The 21,678-nt window shown below is 39.8% G+C and overlaps 1 long non-coding RNA gene across 2 annotated transcripts; it reads left to right on the forward strand.

The window, feature by feature from the left end:
* Nucleotides 1–2,747: 2,747 nt before the first annotated feature.
* Nucleotides 2,748–20,039, forward strand: LOC140190927 (uncharacterized). Of its 2 annotated transcripts, none has more exons than XR_011883718.1 (3): nucleotides 2,748–2,845; nucleotides 14,797–14,945; nucleotides 19,736–20,039. It is a non-coding gene; the product is annotated as an uncharacterized lncRNA (long non-coding RNA). The 2 variants fall into 2 exon arrangements; XR_011883719.1 differs by lacking the exon at nucleotides 2,748–2,845 and adding an exon at nucleotides 7,774–7,873.
* The last annotated feature ends 1,639 nt before the right edge of the window (nucleotides 20,040–21,678 follow it).

The raw sequence follows: 21,678 nt of genomic DNA on the forward strand, positions 1-21,678 counted from the left end.
CTATGCTGGCTCTTGGCAGGGTCACCTATTCCAAACAGGTCAAAGAGTAAAGGACAGACGAAGTGGTCCACCAGTCCTCCAGGTTCGGGGGTTCAGTTCAGAGCCAACAATCCTGACTGGTGAAACAAAATTGCTATGGAAACAGCAATGAAGAATTCTTCTACATCTGTGTGTGATGGTATTCCTGAGTCTCCACCCGGGACTTGCATGACTGATAGTAGTGAAAACCGAGGAAGGAAGCCCTGAACACTGCCAGAGATGGAGGACCTTCATTCCTGCCCTAAATGCCAGTGCATAACAGGCAATAAGTATTAAGTTTGTTCCAAAGAAAATAACTCTAGCTTAACCCATCTTTTGTTGTAGCTACAATTTTCCAATCTGGGTAACATACCCCCCCCCACCCCTAATCTGTATAATCATTATCTTTTTTTTGATGTTCGCCAAATTCTCACACTACTTTTGTATTCTCTTGTCCTGTTCTTCCTACGCAACTGCATTACCTCCCACTTCTCTGAGTAAATTATTTTTGCCAATTTCCTGTTCAATTCACAAATACAATTGGATATTCCTCCAGTTTACATTTGACAATTCCTTGTAAAGGAACTGACAACTTGTAAAGAGTTTGGTCTACTGCATGAAAGTTACTGTAGAATAGTAAGATATCGATCATAGTCCTGCAGAGCTTCCAGTCATGCAATGCCATAAAGACATTCTTGGCTCGAATTACATTGTCATTTGGAGCACTGGTCCACGTGATAGGAATGGGAAAGATGACACAAATCTCAGAATCAGGTTTAATATCACACGCAAAATGCTGAAGGAACTCAGCAGGCCTGGCAACATCTATGGAAAAGTGTACAGTCGACGTTTCGGGTTGAGAGGGTGTTGCTTGGATTTCTGGCTATTACAGATTGTCTCTTGTTGGTGATCAGGTTTAATATCACTAGCATATGTAGTGAAAATTGTTGTTTTTCTGAAGCCGGACATTGCAATACATAATAAAAAGTATAAATATATATAAGTAGTGCAGAAAGAAAGCCAAAAAAAAAAGTGAGGAAGTGGACATGGGTTCATTGTCCGTTCAGAAATCTGATGACGGGAAGAAGCAATTCCTGAAATCCAGCTTTATTTTTATAATGCTTTACATTTCTCCATTTTATTAGATGATTTCAATCCTTTTCAGTTTTATTTGTACCTTCCTACTGCCAAAAGTTATCAAAATAATTGCAATGTGAACCACTCCCTATAGGTTATGCTTAGTTTTAGTCACGGTGTAGTTATTCTAGTTGTAGGACATGTTCTTCTGAATTTTTGCTAACCCATAAATATTCAAATGAAAATGTAGAACATTTATAGATATGTATTGAAAGAAAAGAACAATTGTTCTAATTGCAGCAGCCACTGGTAAAACAATCTGCTGATACCTCAACTCTTATTGGTAATCTATAGGCCTCCCAATAGATGGCACAGGTTTTCCATCATGCAGGATTCTGACTCTGACAATTTACTGGCAAATCAATTGGAGTTTATGGAACTTGCTGTTATTATTATCTAAAAGAAAAAAAATCGACTATCTTATCTGAGGTAAAGTAACAATAAATCTCACATTCTGTATATAAACAAAAGACCTCACGCCAATCATTTCTTCGAAAGTTTCAGAAAGAAACTTCGGCATTTACATAGCATCTTTCACCATCAGGTTGTCCAAAATGCATTGGCACAATGCCACAAAATACAGGTCACTTAAATGTTTGTTACTCTGGTGACGTTGTTTCCACCAACTGCATCATGAGTTTCATGGCTGTGCACTCAACTTTGACCAGTCTATGGTTTCCGTAAAAGTTGTTAGCTGGCAAATTAACAACTAGCTATAGAGAGATAAAGATGGGATTTCACAATTTAAGGAGCCCATTATTGATGATTTTTTTTACTGCTGGAAAGGAAACAGTTAAGACGTCTAAAGAGACATGGTATAGGTAGCAAAGTAGTGTCTGTTTATGTCACAGTTAATCTAATCTTACAGCTTCTTATGTTTCCCTTGCTGCACATAATTCACTGTGTTACATCCTGTAATATGTGTTCTTTCTCTATCATTGTCTCATTGATTAAGGAGGTTAAAATTAATCCCATCATCCAGCACAGTGCCAATCACCCCATTGACCTCTCCACACCTTTATCAATTTTCAGTTTCAACAACTTGCACTGCAAATCATAAACACAACAAGTTCTGTAGATGCTAGAAATCCGGAGCAATACACAAAAATGCTGGAGGAACTCAGGTCAGGCAGCAAAGGAATAAACAATCTTGTAGGAATTTGTCTTCCTTCCCCTCCCCTACCTTCTTTCTGGTTTTTCCCCCTTCATTTCCTGTCCCGATGAAGGGTCTCAGCCCAAAACATTGACTGCTTATTCCCCACAATAGGTGCTGCCTGACCTGCTGAGTTTCTCGAGCATGTTTGTATAATTTACACAGCATTTTTAAAATCTGAAATGCAAGAGAAAGGTTTTGATGTCGTAGGAATGCTGTGAGACACTCTGCTCCAACCGAGTATGGCTTTGCCCCATTAGCTTTCATTTTACCTTGCAAATTGACTTTAACAGGCGGGATCTTCTGCTGAAAGGCCAATCAGATCCATTGGGTTCTAAGCACTTGATTAGTTAGAAGCTCAGAACTTCTAGTATGGGATAATGTTCAGCCTTCTACTCCTGTTAAGTGCTGGCCTCATTTACCTTTGCAGTGGTGATAAATGTCCTCAGGTTCCTACACTTAAACTGGCGTATCTGAATATTCCAAGTGCAGGAGCCCCACTGGAACCAGTAGGAAGAAATGGTTGCTCACAGAATGGCAAGTTAAGTTTATTTTATTTGTCAGTTAATTTAAGCAAGTTTAATTGTTCTTAAATATATTTTCTCAGTGTTTTAATTTTTAATGATTTACATTTTGTAATACTGTTATTTTTCAACAGTGCCTGCTTGTTTCTAGATTTCTTTGTATGTCTCACTGATGACTTTGAGAGGCAGTGAGCCTGATGAGGTAAAATTTCCTTCACATAAACATTGAGAAGGCTGAAGCTACCATCCTTGATACATGTCACAAACCATTCGCTTTTCACGAACTCTAACCCTCTCCCTGCTTATTGTCTGAAATCAAACCAGTCTGCTTGTAGCCTTGATGTCTAATTTATTCCAAGTTGAATTTCAGCTTTATATCAAGTTCACTTCTGGCCATTTTCTCCTCTTCTACTCTCCATAATGTTGAGGTCATTGAAAACTCTTGTATCTAAGCCATGATCCACAGTAAGTTACATTCTCCTCTTGCTGATCGACACTAATTCCCGGTTTATCAAAGCCATAATTTCAAATATTCTCTACCTTTTGTTCAAATCCCTCCAGGGTTTCACCCCTCCTTACTGTATTTCCGTAGGCTCCTGCAGTCCAAGTGCCTTGAATTCAGAACTTTTGAACTTAATCAGTCTTGGCTTTAGCTATCAATGCATTACATTATGAAATTCCTTCCCAAAACTTCTCTTGTCTCTTTTAAAGAGATCCTTAAAATCTATCTCTGACCAAATATTTTGTCTTCAGCCCTGATTCTGTTTTGAGTATGTCAGTGGAAATTTTATTTTATTTTAATACAATCCTGTGAAGAGTGTTGAGGTGCTTCTCCCACACTGAAGCTGCTTTATAAATAGAAGATGTTGTTTTCTCCAAAGCTATCTTTGTACCAATTAGGTTTGAGATTTTAACATGTGCAATGTAAGAAATAGGAGTAGGAGTCAGCCTTGCTTTACTGTGCTTTAGGACTATGGTCAATTTTTTTAAGTGCCATTTTTCAGCATGATCTGTTGATTCCCTTAAAAATCCCTTGATCCTAGAAATATAGCAATCTTTGCTTTAAAGAAACGTGACAATTGGGCTTCCACGGCCAATCTGGGTAAAGAATTTCACATGTTCAACGCTCTCTTGAGTGGGAAAAAATGTCCTTTGCTTAATCCTAAAGGACATACCCTTACTTTTCAAATCATGACTTCTAGAACCCTTGGTCAACAGAAAAATTCCCCTTACACCTAGCATTTTAGATCATTTAGGAATTTACCCATGTCTTGATCACCTCTCAGTCTGAACAATGAAGGAGACAGACCCAGTCTCCTCAGTTTCTGCTCAGATGGAAACCTGTCATGCCTGGAGCCATTCATCTTTGCTGTACCCTCTTGATGGCAAGTACATTATTTTTGCAGTAATGTTTTACATTTCAATTCACCATAACCCATCAGCTTTGTTTATTAGTACTTGAGACAAGAATTGTAACTTTAAAGGAACAACTTTCTTAGAGTAAGAATATTATCCTGAGAAGTTTGTTCCATTAAAGTTGCAAATCTAACCACAAAAGCAGAATTATATATTGGTTACTACTGAATATAACGTGATATAAAATTTTAAATGATCTGACAGTCTTGGCAATTTCACAAGAGACATGTATTTAGAATGCACCATCACTTTCCAGGTTTGACATTTAGTAACAAATACAAACTAATTTTTTAAAATCCTATGATGAAATCTAGTCACTTAATTCAGGGATTTTCTCCACTAAAGTTTTAAATTTAGTGGTAAATAGAAACTACTCTCTGCCTGACCTATCATCACTTTGAAATAAAAGTAACTGCAGGTAGTGGAATCTTTAGCAACACACACATAGTTGGGAGAATTCAGAGGGTCAGACGTCATCTTTGGAGGGAAATGGATGGTCAAGACCCTGCATCTGGACTTCATCATTACATTGATTTTACTTTAAGGACCAATTACTAGAACAAAAAATAAAATCACTTGATATTTGTTGATGCATGAATGAAATCACCAGCGAAATTTACTGGTAGATACAAAGCAGCTTCTTTATTCAACAAAACAAGGTATAGCAGGCATCATACAGAGACGCTTTTGGTGGAAAGGTCTACTGGCCCAATGTGGGGCTCGATATTTATTTGCTAAACACAAAGGACAATCCATATTTACAAAGTGTAGACAATGCTTTCTTTTGAAGCTACATGCAAACTTCACACTTGATTTGCATCCATCCCACAGACACCAGCAGGTCTGTGGACTGGGATTCACAGCTTCTAGGAATGCATTGTTCCAAATTAAATCCACAATACATTTTCAAGGAACAGAAGACAGGTAGCCATTTGCTAAATGTAAATGACCTAAACCCAAAAATCACTCTAACAATATTAACTTTAATAAATATTTCCTCTTCTTCTTGGTTGGTCCCTGGGGATGTGATCAACTTTAGTTCTGTGGGTTCTGAGGTGGTTGAAGAAAATAACGTAGGCAGAATGTGCTTGTCAAGGTGAATTGACAGTCTTGGAGCTTCTTTTGCCAATTATACTGTGCTTTTATGTGCTCTCCACACATGGACAAGATTCTCACTGTCATCTTAAATGTTCTTTCTCTACTTTAATGGCCCAGAGATGCCGAGCAACACACACAAAATGTTAGAGGAATTCAGCTGATCAGATAGCATCTGTAGAGGAAAATAAACAGTTGACATTTTGGGCCAACTGAGGAAGTGACCGTACTAGACCTTGATTGGAGAATAACGGCAGCCAGCTTATTGAAGTTTTGGACGGGGAGCATTTTGTGAACAGTGATCATAGTTCCATAGGTTGTAAGTTCGTTATGGATAAAGATAAGACTGGTCCTTGAGTGAAATTGCTAAATTGGGGGAAGGTTAATTACCACCATGTTAAGCAGAAACTTGGAAAAGTAGTTTGGGAGCGACTGTTTAGAGGTAAACCTACATCTGGCAAAGGTCCGCTGTTTGGAGTTCAGGACCAGAATGTTAGGATGAAAGTTAAGGATAGCAAGCTGCAGGAACCTGGATGTACAAGAGATATTGGTAAATGTAGATAAAAAGAAAAAGGAAGCATACCTTTCGGCTGCTGAATGCTCTTGAGGAATAAAAAAGGAAGCACAAAGGAATTTAAATAAAAAACTTAGGAGTGATAAAGGAGGCCAGGAAATTACCTTGAAAAGTATGCATATGGAGAATCCCCAAGACATTTTAAGTGTATACTAGCACAGGAGGGTAGCAAGGGAAAGGATAGGTCCACTCAAGGATAAATAAGAAATACACACACTGGCCACTTTATTAGGTATCTCCTGTATCAAATAAATTGGCCACTGAGTGAATTTTCATGGTCTTCTGCTGCTGTAGCCCATTCTCTTCAAGGTTCAAGGTGTTGTGTGTTCAGAGATGCTTTTCTGCACACCACTGTTATAATATTTGATTATTTGAGTTACTGTTGCTTCCTGTCAGCTTGAACCAGTCTGACAATTCTCCTATGACCTCTCATTAACAAGGCATTTTCTCCCATGGAACTGCCACTCACTGCATATTTCTCTTTGTTGTTCACACTATGCTCTGTAAATTCAAGAGATTGTTGTGTATGAAAATCCCAGGAGATCAGCAGTTTCTGAGATACCCAAACCACCCTGTCTGGCACCAACAATCGTTCCATGGTCAAAGTCAGTTAGATGACATTTCTTCCCCAGTCTGATGTTTAGCCAGTATAACTAAACCTTTTGACCATGTCTGCATGATTTTATGCATTGAGCTGTTGCCACACAATTGGCTGATAAGAGTTTTGCATTAACAAACAGGTGTAGAGGTATAACTAATAAAGTGGCCACTGAGTGTATTTACGTAGGCTCAGTGGAAGTGGGCAAGGTACTTAGTGACTAATTTGCATCAGTTTTTAACAAGTAGAAGGACATCTTGATGGTGAGATCAGCGAGGGAAGGTACTGTCTCACCAATTTGTTTGAGTTTTTTGAGGAGGTGATGAAGATAATTGATTAGGGAAGGGTAATGGTCGTTCTATACATGAGCTTTAGCAAAGTGTTTGATATGTAAGGCATGTAAATGGCAGGCTTTTGGGAGCATTGATGAATAGAGGGATCTCAGAGCGCAAATCCATAGCTTCCGGAGAGTGGCAACATAAGAAGATGGCAAAGAAAGTATATGGTATGCATGCCTTTATCACTCAGGGCATTGAGTAAAAAGGTTGGGAAGTCATGTTGTAACTGTATAAAACTTTGGTAGACCACATTGAGAGTATAGTAAGCATTTCAGTTCACACACTATAGGAAGGATGTAGTGGTTTTGTAGAAGGTGCAGCAGACGTTCACCAGAATTTTGCCTGCATTGGGGTGTGTTAGCTATATGGAGATGTTGGACAAATTTGCATTGTTTTCTCTGGAGCATCAAATACTGAGGGAAGACCTGATAAAAGTTCATCAAGTTATGAGAAGCATGGATCAGGAAAATAGTCTTCTTTCCCACGGATAGAAATGTCTAGTACTAGGTGTGATAACTTTAGGATGAGTGTGCTTGTGGGCGGGGCATCATGGGGGTGGGAGGAAGTGTAAAGGAGGTTCGCAAGGCAAGTTTTGTTTTCACACAGAGAGTAGTAGGTGCTTGGAATGTGCTGTGAAGGGAGGTGGTAGAAGCACATACAATAACCATGTTTGAGATGTATTTAGACAGATGTATAAACAGACAGGGAATAAAGAGTTGTAGACCATGTTCAGGCAGATAGAAATAGTTAGATGGGAATGGTAGTTGGCATTGACATGGTGGGATGAAGGGCCAGTTCCTGTACTGTTCTAACTGTCACTTGATTCTCTATCCCAAACACATTAGATGTCATTGAGCTGAAATATTGAGTTAATCCTCTCTACACTTGATAATTCGCTGTTGTGATTGCTCTTAGAAAAGTAGATCCTGGTTTGGATGTTAAGCTATTTAATAGAAATGGAAAGGTCAACCAGAATGATGGAGGGGCTGGAAGGACTGAGTGATGAAAACCAATAATAAGGTATGGGAGACTGTAGGTATTGATTCATTCAAATATGGATTAGATGGATATTTTTAAAATAACTTTGTATGATTTAATTTTAAGCAAGATAAGTGGTCATTGTTATATACTTTGGTGCTTATTTTTCCTAAAACTCTACACCACTGGAGTTTATTCTGAATCTTTCCTGGATGTTTTAAATTCTAATTGCTGAAAATTGATTAGTCTACAATTCTTTTATTGTATCAAGTAACAACTTAGATGATAGAAGGTGAGTTAAGAGGACTTTGTAAGTGAGACAGCATATATGGAGGGGAATAAACAGTTGGCATTTCAGATTTCAGGCCATGACCCTTTCATCAGGATTGGAAAGAAAAGGGGCAGGAACCAGAATAAGAAAGTCATTGGCGGGGGGGGGGGGGTGCATGTTGGAAAGGTAAGAATATAAGCTGGCATGTGATAAATTGAGACCAAGTGAGAGAGAAGGGTAGGAGGGTGGGGTTACAAAGTAAGAAACTGGGAGAGGATATGTGGAAGAGGAAAAGGACTGAAGAAGAAGGAATTTGATAGGAGGGGATAGTGGATAATGGAAGAAAAAGGAGGAGGAAGGGAACCAGAGAGAGGTGATGGGGACTTTGCAGTTGAAGTGTTGTCAGTTTGGAGTTTGTTTGGGTCATTTACTGTATGCAGTGCTTCTGTATGTTATGCACCCTCCTCTGCATCAATGAGACTACATGCAGATTGGGGTACTGCTTTGCTGAGCACCTTAGCTTTATTTGCCACAAAAGGCAGGACCTCCCTATGGCCATCCAGTTCAATTTGACTTACCATTCTGACATAGTCTCCTCTACTACCAAACTCAGGTTGAACAAGCAACACCTGCTTGTATTCTGTATGAGTAGGCTCTAACCTGATGGCATGAACACTGATTTCTCCAACTTCTGGTAATTTCTCCCCCTTTCTTCCTGCTCTATTTTCCCATTCCCCTTTCTTACCCCTTTTCTCCTCACTTGCCCATCACCTCCCTCAAGTTTGGCCTCGTTATGGCTGTAGGGGAGACCATGGACAGACATATCAGAAGGGGAAGACAAATTGATGTGGATAGCCATATGGAGGTCCTGCCTTTTGTGACAAACAGAGCAAAGGTGCTCAACAAAGCAGTACCTCAATTTGCATGGATGCAGAGGAGGTTGCCCATCTGCTCATCCTTCCCTTTCATCCATGGCCCACAGTACTCTCCTATTACATTCCTTCTTTTTCAGTACTTTATCTCTTCCACCTGTCCCCTCCAAGCTTCTCACCTTATTGCCCCCCCCCACCCACCTATCTTCCCCTTGACCTGGTCTCACCAATCACCTGCCAGCTTGTACTCCTTCACCCCCCCCCCCACCACCTTATTCTGTTGCCTGCATGTTTCTTTTCCAATGCTGATGAAAGGTGTTGGCCTGAAAAGTTGACTGTTTATTTCCGCTCCATAGAGGATGCTAAGTTTCTCCAGCTTTTTGTGTGTGTTACTCAAGATTTCCAGCATCTGCAGAATCTTTTCAGTTTTGAAAGATAGCCTGAAATGTCAGTGAACCAACATCACTTTTATTCTTGATTACACACCTTGCATGGTCTTGACTTACCCTTTCTCTGCACCCTCATCTTTTCTGTGGTCTTCTGCCTTTGGCCTCATGGATCACTATTGTTGCTATACTTACCCACCCCATCTACAAAATACCACTTCACATTTGGTGGTAGAGCTATAAGTTATCTCATCCTATCTCCTGAATCCACTATTGAGATACATTCAGTCACTTTCCCCAAAACACCCTAATCAGTCAATATCCTTTACTTGTCTCCTTGGAGTATTGTGTGCAATTCCAGTTGCCACACTATTGGAATAATGTGATTAAGTTTGAGAGAATGTAGAACAGGTTCCCAAGCATGTTGCATTGATTGGACAACTTGGCTTGTTACTTTTACAAAGGTTCATACAAATAATCTCAATCTCTCTCTCTCTCTCTCTCTCTCACACACACACACTCACACACTCACACACACAGCACGATAATACAATGTAAAAAATGTTATTTGTTCTAACTTCTGCAAGGCACACCTTTTCACATCATTGGTAGCATATGCAAACTGTTGTCTATAAGTAGCAGTTTCTAGCTATGATGCGTTTGTGAAAACCCTACCATGCTGTAGAAAAACGAATTTCATTTTTTTAAAAATGTGTTTCATCTTCCTGAAGTGTCTGATGTGGTGAGATGGTTCAGAAATATAAAATTACAATAACTATGTGATCAAAAGATGAACAAACATCAGCAATCTAGAGGTTATAAATGTGCTTTTGTACTTCCAGACAGCTAAGCCCAAGATATATGGAAAAAAATAAGAGGCTATGTTTCTGTACATATTTTAAACATGAAATTATCATGGTGGTCATAAACAATTGCCTTTAAACTACACTAAAACCTAGTTTCCTCTTTTAAAAGTAAGATTTTGACATTATTTTAAATGATACAGAGAGTACAGATTATTGTTTCTCTCTGCATTTTATGGTTTAAAAATCTACATAATTCTGCATTTCTCTTATTGTAATAAAGTGTATTAAATGCTTGTGAATGTAAATATTATGGATGGGAAAATATTGCATCACTAGCATTTGATACACATAGAAAACTGGCTTAAAAAGTGCATGTGAAAGAAAGTACTGAATCAAGAAACAACCAATCAGAAAATGACTTTGCAAGTTCAGCATACACATGAACAAGCTAATAGCCCCTTGGAAAAGACAATTTCTGCTCCACAATTTAAATAATTTCCTTTTCATCAATTAATGGAACTAACTTTCATTGATGATTTAAATCAGGCTGGTCTGAATCTGATATTCATTCAGAGGATATTGTTTTCTTGCAAACAAATTAATAAAATAAAATATTCTTGCTAAGCACCAACTCTGGTTACAGCATCACAAGTTGCTGTGGCATTAAACAGACCAGAGAGTGGAATGGGAAAACAGAGTTTTGATTCATGAGACAAGAATCACAGTTGGGAAAAGAAAGTGCATTTCCTTTTGGGTAGAGCTCCATTGTATCTGTTTTGGAATAAGTGCCTTGGACAATGTAATGACTAGAGCTGCAGATGGACTTCCCTTTTTTATATAATGAAGGGAGGGTAGGGTTCAGCTGAAGGAAATTTTGAACCATAAAAAGTCAATTGTAAAGAACCCTCCAGTGATTTGGGTAAAGCATGGTGTAACAGAAAGTGACAGTAGAGTCAAAGAAATTTGAAGAGAAGAAATTCCATTGCCAAGTGCAGGTTTCTTTATACTCTTTGAGTCAGTTATGATAGCAGTTGGAACTTTTTAGCATGCCTATTTTAGCACTCTACAACAGTTAGGGCTGCCATGTGCAGCTCCAAGGACCTGAGTTCAAAACTGGCCTGATATGCTACCTTTGTTGAGTATGCATGTTCTTCCTGTGAGTCTGTGGGTTTCCTCCACTTCCCAAAGGTGTACTGATAGGTTAATTGGCTACTGTAAATTGTCTCTAGTGTTGGTGGGTGTAGAAGAATTGGGGATTTGATGTGATTATATGTTACTGGGCATAGGTGTGACTGATGGAAATGCTCTGAGGCCCAGGTGAAATTCAAAAGGCTGTCTGTTGTGAGAATATATATTGTATACAGTTCATACTAACAATTACTGGGAATATAAATATAATATACATATTTTTATAATGCAGGAAATCATGTCTGATCAAAATTAAAAATTACTTACTGTATCACTTGTACATACAGTGAAATGTGTCATGAAACAAGCAGTAGATGGATAACCTGCAACTTGACTTTTTCAAGGGTTCATTGATTATTTGCTGGTTTGTTAAGTGACTTGGATGTGGGCTTGTTGGGGTCAGCTGGGTTGAACTTTTCAGCTGCAAGAATTGCAGAGATTTCTGCTCAATCTTCCAATTTTTTTTTTGTTTTATTTTAAATCAGGCACTTTAGTAACTGTCTCCCCAGTCTCCTGTATATGTAGGAACAGAATTTGAGGATCTGATGTCAAGGCTGATTTGACAGAGGATCGAAAGGGTGAAGGCCTCCAGCAAGCAGAGCCCATTTCCCCAGAGTCTCGTGGGGCCATAAAGAACACTGGGGAGAGAGCCATTGGGTTCTTAGAAAGGTAGATACTTGGACTGACCCTGCAGTGTACAGAGAGGGGTTTTCCAATTTGTCACTGTCAGCTGTTTCCTCTTTAGTTATTACATATGTGCAGATCTTGTCAGCTGCTCCATGCTGTGGAGGAGGAAGAAGGAAGAAAAACAGCTGACTGCAACAAAGAGAAGCCCTATCCGGGCACACTTAATCTCCCTGCAGTTCAGATAATGGACTGACTGAAATGAATGAGGGATTAGACAGCATTGCTTGAATGCAGGAAGAACTTGGAAATATCTAAAATTAGGATCATAAGGGTCAAGTCATCACCATCAGCCTGGCACTTAATTGCAAACTGAAGGCTGCATACCTTGCAGTGAGGGACTTAAACTCCATTTTAAATTGAAAAAGGGTTCGTCGCTTGCCTGTGTGGCTGTAGCTTCGAAGATACTGAAGAATGCTCTGCATTTGTTTTACAAACATCATGTCTGAACTCAAGGATCCTGAACTCATGCAGGGAAATACAGCACTCTGGAGTGTTATTCGGTCTACCAGCATCTGCATTCTCTCTTGTTCACCAAGAGACACATCGGTCATGGTCAGCAATTGTCAAGGTTTTCCCAACAGTACATGGAAGACCCTTGGCCCGTACGCTCCAGAAGGACAAGCATAGCATTCTTTGGACACCATGGCATTTTTATAAGGTGACTTCCAATTCGCACACCATTGAGGCCCTCTGTTGGTCAGGGTTGACCATAAATGTTGCATTCCAGCTGTCCATGTGATTTGCAAGCCAGGGCGGTACAATGTGGAGAGCAAACTGTTGCCAATGTAGCAGGCTCCCTCTCTTCACGCAGCTGATGAATCCAAAGGAATGGCAGAGACGGAAACAGGTTGGAACAGCTGCATCACAGGAGTTGCCAGTCAGTGTTGAACTCAATATAGAATTGCCTTAGGGACTTCAGGTATGGATTTTTCCTCGGGATTTACTCCTCAAGCCTTCCCCAATAGTGGGTATAGCCACAAGGCAGCAGAGGTTTAAGATAAGAATCTTCCTTCTCCTAGATGAACTACCAACCATAGCTGATGAGCCCATCTGCCCAAAGCGACTGGTTTAAAGGTCCCAGTAACCTGCCTTTGCTTCTTCTCTTGTCAGTGGAAACGGTTCCTCCAGGCTTACTAGCTAAGCCACACGTCAGGGCCAGGAGCTAAACATGGTTGTCACTCGCTGTTTGAGATTCTTGCCACTGGGAGGATTTAGTAGGTTGTGGAACTACACCCGGCTATAACAACTTTAAGGAATCTCGCACACCATTATGCTTTATAAACATATCACTGTTCCTTCATGGATCCTTACTGATGATATTGGATGCATGACAGTGAGTCATGAAGATGCCTGAGGTGGGGTTGGCATACAAGAGGTGAGACTAAATCATCAGGACTTTTTAAGTCAGTGAAATATCAGGATGAGGCTCGGTAACATGTTCGATACGGGCAAGATAATGATAATGTAATGACATTAAACTTATTGAGGGATCTGCTCCTATTGCCATTTATTTTGGTACAAACTGCTTGGCCTATCCTCTCAATGTGCTTCCTAGGCATTTAAGTGTGTTGGACCTCTATCCTGGTGGTGTTCTTTTTCGTACTATTTTGAGGACAACATTTGAGAAGTGGAGTTGTTACTCCCAGGGCTTGTTGGAGAAGGTTGTTTGCCATGCTCTGTAGTACGTATAATGACTTCATCGGTGGCTGTACACAGTGAGCAAATGCAACTTCGGTCAGTACAGGTTACATTCATTCAGTGGGCGTCACCTAAGAAATTGAACACCATTGCAGAGAAACAGCTTGCGTAGTTCATTATATGAGAAATGAACATGTTTGAACATGCAAATTATACAGGAAGAAGTTGGTGGAGATCCCCTGCATTTTTGCTGTCTTTAGCACATTTTCCTATGTAAATGAATTAGCAGTCCATTGAATTTTAACACAAAAATACACCAATGAATTAACTTAAAGTGGGAAAAATGCAAGTTAAAATTGAAGAGGCTTTATCTGGATTCAAGAAGTGTTCATAGCCAGATATTAATGATTCAGAAACAAGCAAATGAGTTTGATCTGGTAGCTATAAAAGGGGTGAGATTTGCATCATAAATTAAATGTTTCAAAGTTCTTGGTGCTTCAACAAAACAGGGTAAGTAGAAGAGGAGGGTAATAAAGGATGAAATGAAAGCAATGATGAGGAATGATGCTCAACAAAACATCAGGAAGTGTGGAAATCAATATAAATGGATACAGGAGAAAAGGGATAAGGGACATAAATTATTGATGGGAGTAGTTCAAAGTCAAAGTAAATTTATTATCAAAGTGCATATTTGTTGCCATACAGTCCCTTGAGATTCATTTTCTTGCAGGCATTTACAGAAAGAATAACAAAATACAATTTATGAAAAACTATCCATAAACAGAGAAAGACTGACAAACAACCAATGTGTAAAAGAAGACACATTCTACAAATAAAAATAGTACTGAGAACATGAATTGTAAACAGTCCTTGAGTCTGTAAGTCATAGAATCAGATCAGAGGATTGGTGAATGAAGTTACTGTTTTTATGCCGGTTCAGGAGCATGATACTTGTAGGGTAACAACTATTCCTGAACTCGGAGGTACAAGGCTTCTGTACCCCCTGCCCAACGGTAGTAGCAAGAAGAGGGCATTATATATTTTTACGTCAAAGTATAGTACAGGAAATTCAAAGCTTTTAACAAACTTCTTCTCTTCAAACTTTTCCTCTTCTTAGGCCGTCGTATGGGATAAGGGATGACTTCTACTTCTTTGAATGAAGTTGACTTGAAGGAACTGTGGAACTGGGAGGACATATAGTATGTCAGTCTTTTTTAACAAAGGCAATGAAGGTGCAGTTACCTGTTGCAATTAAACAGGGGACTGGTAAGTGCAGACCTGAAATATTTTGTTCAGTTTTGATTTCTATACCTAATGATGTAGGAGAAATTGAGTAGGATAGGCAGAAAGAGTGGATGGATAAATTACAAAAAAAAAGAGTAAGAGATAATCTCGTTAAAACATATGTATCCTGGAGTCCACTGGCTTGGTCTGGGTGACAACTGGACCATGGGCTGTGTATTATGATGGCCTTGCCTCCAGAGTACCAGAGACATAAGCAAATTTGGGGATGGAGCTTTGCCTTCTCTCAAAGTTGTCATTATTTCGAACTGTTTTTAATTGTCTCTCACATACATCGGCACAATTCAAATTGAAACAAATAATTCGAGGCTCATTCAGAAAGCAATAAGGCATGGGATCCAAGGAGACCTTGCTTTGTGGATCCAGAACTGGCTTGCCCATAGAGGCAAAGGGTGGTTGTAGATGGTTTGTATTCTGCATGTAGGTCGGTGACCAGTGGATTTCCACAGGGATCTGTTCTGTGACCCCTCCTCTTTGTGATTTTTATAAATGACCTGAATGAGCAAGTAGAAGGGTGGGTTATTAAGTTTGCTGATGACACAAAAGTTGGGGGTGTTCTAGATGGTCTGGAGAGTTGTCAAAGGTTACAGTGGCACATCAATAGGATGCAGAACTGGGCTGAGGAGTGGCAGATGGAGTTCAACCCAGATAAGTGTGAAGTGGTTCATTTCAGTAGGTCAAATTTGAAGACGGAGTACAATATTAATGGTAGGACTCTTGGCAGTGTGGGGGATCAGCGAGATCTTGGAGTCCATGTCCACAGGACACTCAAAGCTGCTGCACAGGTTGACAGTGTTGCTAAGAAGGCGTATGGTGTGTTGGCTTTCATCAACCGTGGGATTGAGTTCAAGAGCCGTGAGGTAATGTTACAGCAATATAAGACCTTAGTTAGACCCCACATGGAGTACTGTGTTCATTTCTGGTCACCTCATTACAGGAAGGATGTGGACACTATAGAGAGAGTGCAGAGGAGATTTACAAGGACGTTATCTGAATTGGAGAGCATGCCTTATGGGAATAGGTTGAGTGAACTTGGCCTTTTCTCCTTGGAGCGACGGAGGATGAGAGGTGACCTGATAGAGGTGTATAAGCTGATGAGAAGCATTGATCATGTGGATAGCTAGAGGCTTTTTTCCCAGGGCTGAAATGGTTAACATGAGGGGGTATAGTTTTAAGGTGCTTGGAAGTAGGTATAAGGGGGATGTCAGAGATAAGTTTTTCACACAGTGAAGGTGATGGAAGAAGATACGATAAGCTCTTTTAAGAGACTCTTAGATAAGTACATGGAGCTTAGTAGGTTACATGGTTGGCACAACATTGTGGGTTGAAGGGCCTGTAATGTGCTGTAGATTTCTGTTTCTATGTTTTTATGTTCTCTAAACAAAATGTTAAATAGTAAAATTAACTAAAAGCATAAAAAGATTCAGATTTCTTTCAGTTGAACATTGATATGATTGCAGTCTTAGGTCATCAGCGCAGATTTCCAAGAGTCTTGTAAGCAACCAGATTTTAAAAATAGATTTTCAGCCATCCTATAATGACTTCCAAACACACATTTATATCACTAGGAAAAAGCAATTGAAGCATTAAGAGTGGCAGCTTTGCTGTAACACTAACTAAAATAAGCACTCAGTTCTTTTTTGTCACTGGCAAGGAACATTGGTTGCAGAAACATGTATCCGGTATCTAATATGCACTTATAGAATTATTGAAATATGCGTCTAGATTAAAACCTTACAGGAATTGGAACATATGTATCAAATATCAATTTAATCTAAGCAGAATGACTATTATCTCTAGCAACATTCCCTCTAATTATTTTTACAGCTGCACGGACCAACCATTGCTCTGAGCAGGAAATTTTTACACGACCTGAAAACTGTGTGGCGCTAAATAATAACATTAAACAAAAGAAAATTCCAGCTGTGTGGCAATGTAGGCTTTGCGCATGGGAGCACTTCAGTTACTGCGTGGCCATGCACCTATGCAGCTTTAGAGGGAACAGTGCTCTCTAGTCTCTCCACCTAACTCTTTCATCTTTGTCTCATTTAAAACAAAAGTTGCCTCTGTACTATCCAATAAGCCTTGACATCATTCCCAAAGTATGGTGTGAGAATTGGGTATGATGAGCCAATGAGGCCTAACCAATACTTTGTAAAGATATATATTTATTACATTACTTCTGGCCTCTATATTATTGCCATAGGTACCAAACTAAAGTGAGAAAGTGTTGATTGTGGGCAGATCATGCCATGCATATGTACATCAAAGTAGTAAAAAGAAAATTGAGTGCAGAATATAGTACAGCAACTACAGAGTAAGTAAGTGCAACGGCTATATTAAAGTAGATTGGGAGCTCAGGATATCACTTTTAGTATGTGAGGTCTGTTCAAGAGTTTGATAACAACAGAATTGAAGCTGTCCTTGGTATGTGCTTTCATGTTCTTGAATCTTTTGCCTGTCTGGAGAAGGAAGAAGAGAGAATGATCAGGGTGGGATGGGCCCTTGATTATGTTTACTGCTTTCCTGATGCGGTGGGAAGTACAGCTGCAGTCAATGGAGGGGAGGCTGGTTTTTGTGTTGACAGCTGACAGCAGTTCTTGTGGTCTTGGGCCAAGCTGTTGCCATACCACACCACGATGCATCCAGATAGGATGCTTTCTATGGTGCATGTGTAGAAATTGGTAAGAGTGGACGTGCAGAATTTCTTAAGCCTTCTGAGGAAGTACAAGCATTGTTGTGTCAAAATTTGCCTGCGCTTTCTAATAGTCCTCACATTGGTCTAGTGAGGGTTTTGCACAGTGAGAGCCATGCCTACCTGTCTGTTCATTCCTCCACCCCCAGATCACTCCTTTAAAGCTTAGTTATATAATTTGTATTGTCAATGTTAATCATTTTACACTTCTCTGTGCCAGGTTTCCTCATTCCTCCTCCCACTCCTCTGAGTGGTTTATATAATGTCAGAGTTACACAGTATCCATCCTTGTGGTGGACCTGTGCTCATGGAGGTTGTGGAGCAGATGTTGTTGCCAATCCAAACTGACTTGCGTCTGCAAGTGAGAAAATCAAGGATCCAATTGCACAAGGAGGTATTGAGGCCAAGGCCTTGAAACTTCTTTATTAGTTTTGAGGGGATGTTCGTATTGATTGCTGAGCTGTGGACGATAAAGAGCACTTTTGCTGTCCAGAAGATCCGGGGTTGAGTGAAGGGCCAATGAGATGGCAACTGCTTTGGACCTGTTGCCCCAACAGGCAAATTGGAGCAGATCGAAGATGCTTCTCGAGCAGTTGATATGTTTCATCTCCATCCTCTCAAAACACTTCATCACTGTGGATGAACTGATTGCTATAAACCTCTCTTGCCCAGTCCCTTCTCCTCACCTGACGATCACCTATTCTGGCGCCACTCCTCCTGTTCTTCGTCTCATGGTCCACTGTCCTCTCCTAATGGATTTCTTCTTCTTTAGCCCTTCACCTCCTCCACCTATCACAACCCAGCTTCATAATTCATAAGCCCTCTTCCACTCACCCACCTTCCCCCTCACCTACCACTTACTCACACCCAGCTTCTTATTCTGGCTTCTTTCCCTTTCTTTCCAGTCCTGATGAAAGATCTCGGCCCAAAATGCTGACTGTTTATTCCCCTCCGTAGATGCTGCCTAACCTGCTGAGTTCCTCCAGCACTGTGTATGTGTGTATGTATATACAGTATATGTGTGTGTGTGTATATATATGTATGTATGTTTGTGTGTCTGTGTGTTGTTCAAGATTTCCAACATCTGTAGAATCGCTTGTGTTTATGATTACTGTAAAATATTCCTTGTTCAGGGTAATTGCAAATTAATCCAGGGAAATTGATGGTATGAGCGAGAATAAGTTACAGGAGTTGCAGAGAAATAAGGATAAAGGGGAGTGAGATTGAAGTGGAGTTCTGATAATCAATTATCCAATTGTTTGGATATCCTCATATTTCTAATTTATTGGGTGCCACTTCCCACACACCCTCTAGTATACTGGGGCATAATATAATAAAGTAATAACAATGCAGAATAAAGTGTAAAAATTACTCAAAGAATGCAGTGTGGGTAAATGATAAAGTGGAAGATCATAATGAGGTAGATTGTGAAGTTAAGAGCCCATCTTATTATACAAGCGTTCCATTCAAAAGTCAGCTAACAGAGGGGTAGAAGTGGTTCTTGAGCCTGATGGTATGTGGTTTCAGATTTTTGTATCTTCTGCCTGATGGGGGAGGGGAGAAATGAGAATGTCCTGAGGCTTGGCTTTCTGCACTCCATTGAAATAATGTTTTCTGGCAAATTTGTTATATTACTGTACTGTTAACATCTTAAGGAATTGTGAGATAAAAGTATGCTGGAGTATATCTGGACTAAGATGGTGTGGAATAGCATAGTCAGAAAATCGCTGTCTGTCACCACCCATGTCCTAAGCATGCCGGATTAACAGTTTTGTTATAATGAGTTGATGGCTTATTTCCGTGCAGTTACAAGTTTATGTAAAGGGTGATAACCGAGGAAATAGTCTCATTCAAAGCTGAAACTTCAAAATCACTGAGCAACTTCCTGAGAGCTCTGTGGTAGGCTATAGCAATTGTGTGTGTGGGCTTCTCAACCAACATGTACAGAAACAAAGCTGTTTGAAAATATACTTCCCTGTAACTGGCTAATGATTTACCCAAAGTAGAAAATATAACCTTTTACTGGCCGTGCTCTAACCAAACGTCTGTTGCCTTTCAGCATGCATCTGAACTCATCATTGAACCGATCACTGAACACAACATATGGACTCACTTTCAATGACTCTACAACTCATGTTCTCTGCATTAATTAACTATCGAGATATTTATTTATTATTATTTGCTTTTTTTGTATTTGCACAATTGCCTTCTTTCGCACATTGGTTGCTTGTCAGTCTTCGTGTAGTTTCTCATTGATTCTAGTGTATTTCTTTGTTCTACTGTGAATGCCTGCAAAAAATGAATCTCGGGGTAGTATAAACATACATGGATAATAAATTTACAAAATAGTAAGCTTTGAACTTTGATCACAATTAAATGAAATTCTCTAGATTGCATTGAGAAGTGTTAACTTTGTTTTTCTTTTAATTCATTTTTTGGATATATGGATCAGTAACATGGTCAGAATTCATTAGCCATCCCTCACTGCCCTTGAGGAGGAGCCGATTTCTTGAAACGCTGCATTACTTCTGGTGAAGGTATTCTTAGAGTGTTGTTAGGTAGGGAGTTCAAGGAGTCAAGTGCTCCTGGGAAAATTTAAAGACCGTCACTGAGCAGGTAATGATGAATAAATAGTTCTTCATAGCACTGTTGACACAACTTCCAACACTTTGCTGTATGACTGAGTTAAACGATCAAGCTTGCATTTCTCCTGACTTTTGCAAACAGAATGTACTTGGGCATTTTCCACATTGTCAGGTAAAAGCCTGTGATGTAACTATCTTGGACCAGTTTGGCTAGTTCTAGAGTGAGTACTATAGCCAGGATGCTGTCTGGTTCAGTAACCTGTTCTTTGACTGGTTGTCTCAGCCATTTCTTGATAATCAGAATCAGGTTTATTATCACTGGCATGTGTCATGAAATTTGTTAAATTAGCAGCAGCAGTTCAATGCAATACATAATATAGAAGAAAAAAATAATAATAAATAAATAAGTAAATCAATTACAGCAAACAAGTAAATCAATTGATTTATCAATAAGTAAATCAATTACAGTATACTTATTGAATAGATTAAAAATCACGCAAAAAACAGAAATAATATATATTTAAAAAGAGAGGTAATGTTTATGGGTTCAATGTCCATTTAGGAATCGGATGGTGGAGGGGAAGAAGCTGTTCCTGAATCACTGAGTGTGTGCCTTCAGGCTTCTGTATCTCCTACCTGACAGTAACAGTGAGAAAAGGGCATGCCCTGGGTCCTGGAGGTTCTTAATAATAGATGCTGCCTTTCTGAGACACCACTCCTTGAAGATGTCCTGGGTACTTTGTAGGCTAGCACCCAAGATGGAGCCAACTAAATTTACAACCTTCTGCAGCTTCTTGCGGTCCTGTGCAGTAGCCTCCCCCGCCCCCCACCCCCCCATACCAGACAGTGATGCAGCCTGTCAGTATGCTCTCCACGGTACATCTATAGAAATTTTTGAGTGTATTTGTTGACATACCAAATCCCTTCAAACTCCTAATGAAGTATAGTTGCTGTCTTGCCTTCTTTATAACTGCATTGAAAAGTTGGGTTAGGTCCTCGGAGATCTTGACACCTAGGAACTTGAAACTGCTCACTCTCTCCACTTCTGATCCCTCTGAACATTGGTATGTGTTCCTTTGTCTTGTCCTTCCTGAAGTCCACAATCAGCTCTTTTGTCTTAATGACGCTGAGTGCCAAGTTTTTGCTGAGACACCACTCCACTAGTTGGCATATCTCGCTCCTGTACACCCTCTCGTCACCACCTGTGGTTCTACCAACAGTGGTTGTATCGTCAGCAAATTTATAGATGGTATTTGAGCAATGCCTAGCCACACAGTCATGTGTATATAGAGAGTAGAGCAGTGGGCTGAGCACACACCCCTGAGGTGCGCCAGTGTTGATTGTCAGCGAGGAGGATATTTTATCACCAATCCACACAGATTGTGGTCTTCTGGTTAGGAAATTGAGGAATCAATGG

Source organism: Mobula birostris, chromosome 31 (assembly GCF_030028105.1).
Source record: "Mobula birostris isolate sMobBir1 chromosome 31, sMobBir1.hap1, whole genome shotgun sequence".
Lineage (NCBI taxonomy): Eukaryota > Metazoa > Chordata > Chondrichthyes > Myliobatiformes > Myliobatidae > Mobula > Mobula birostris.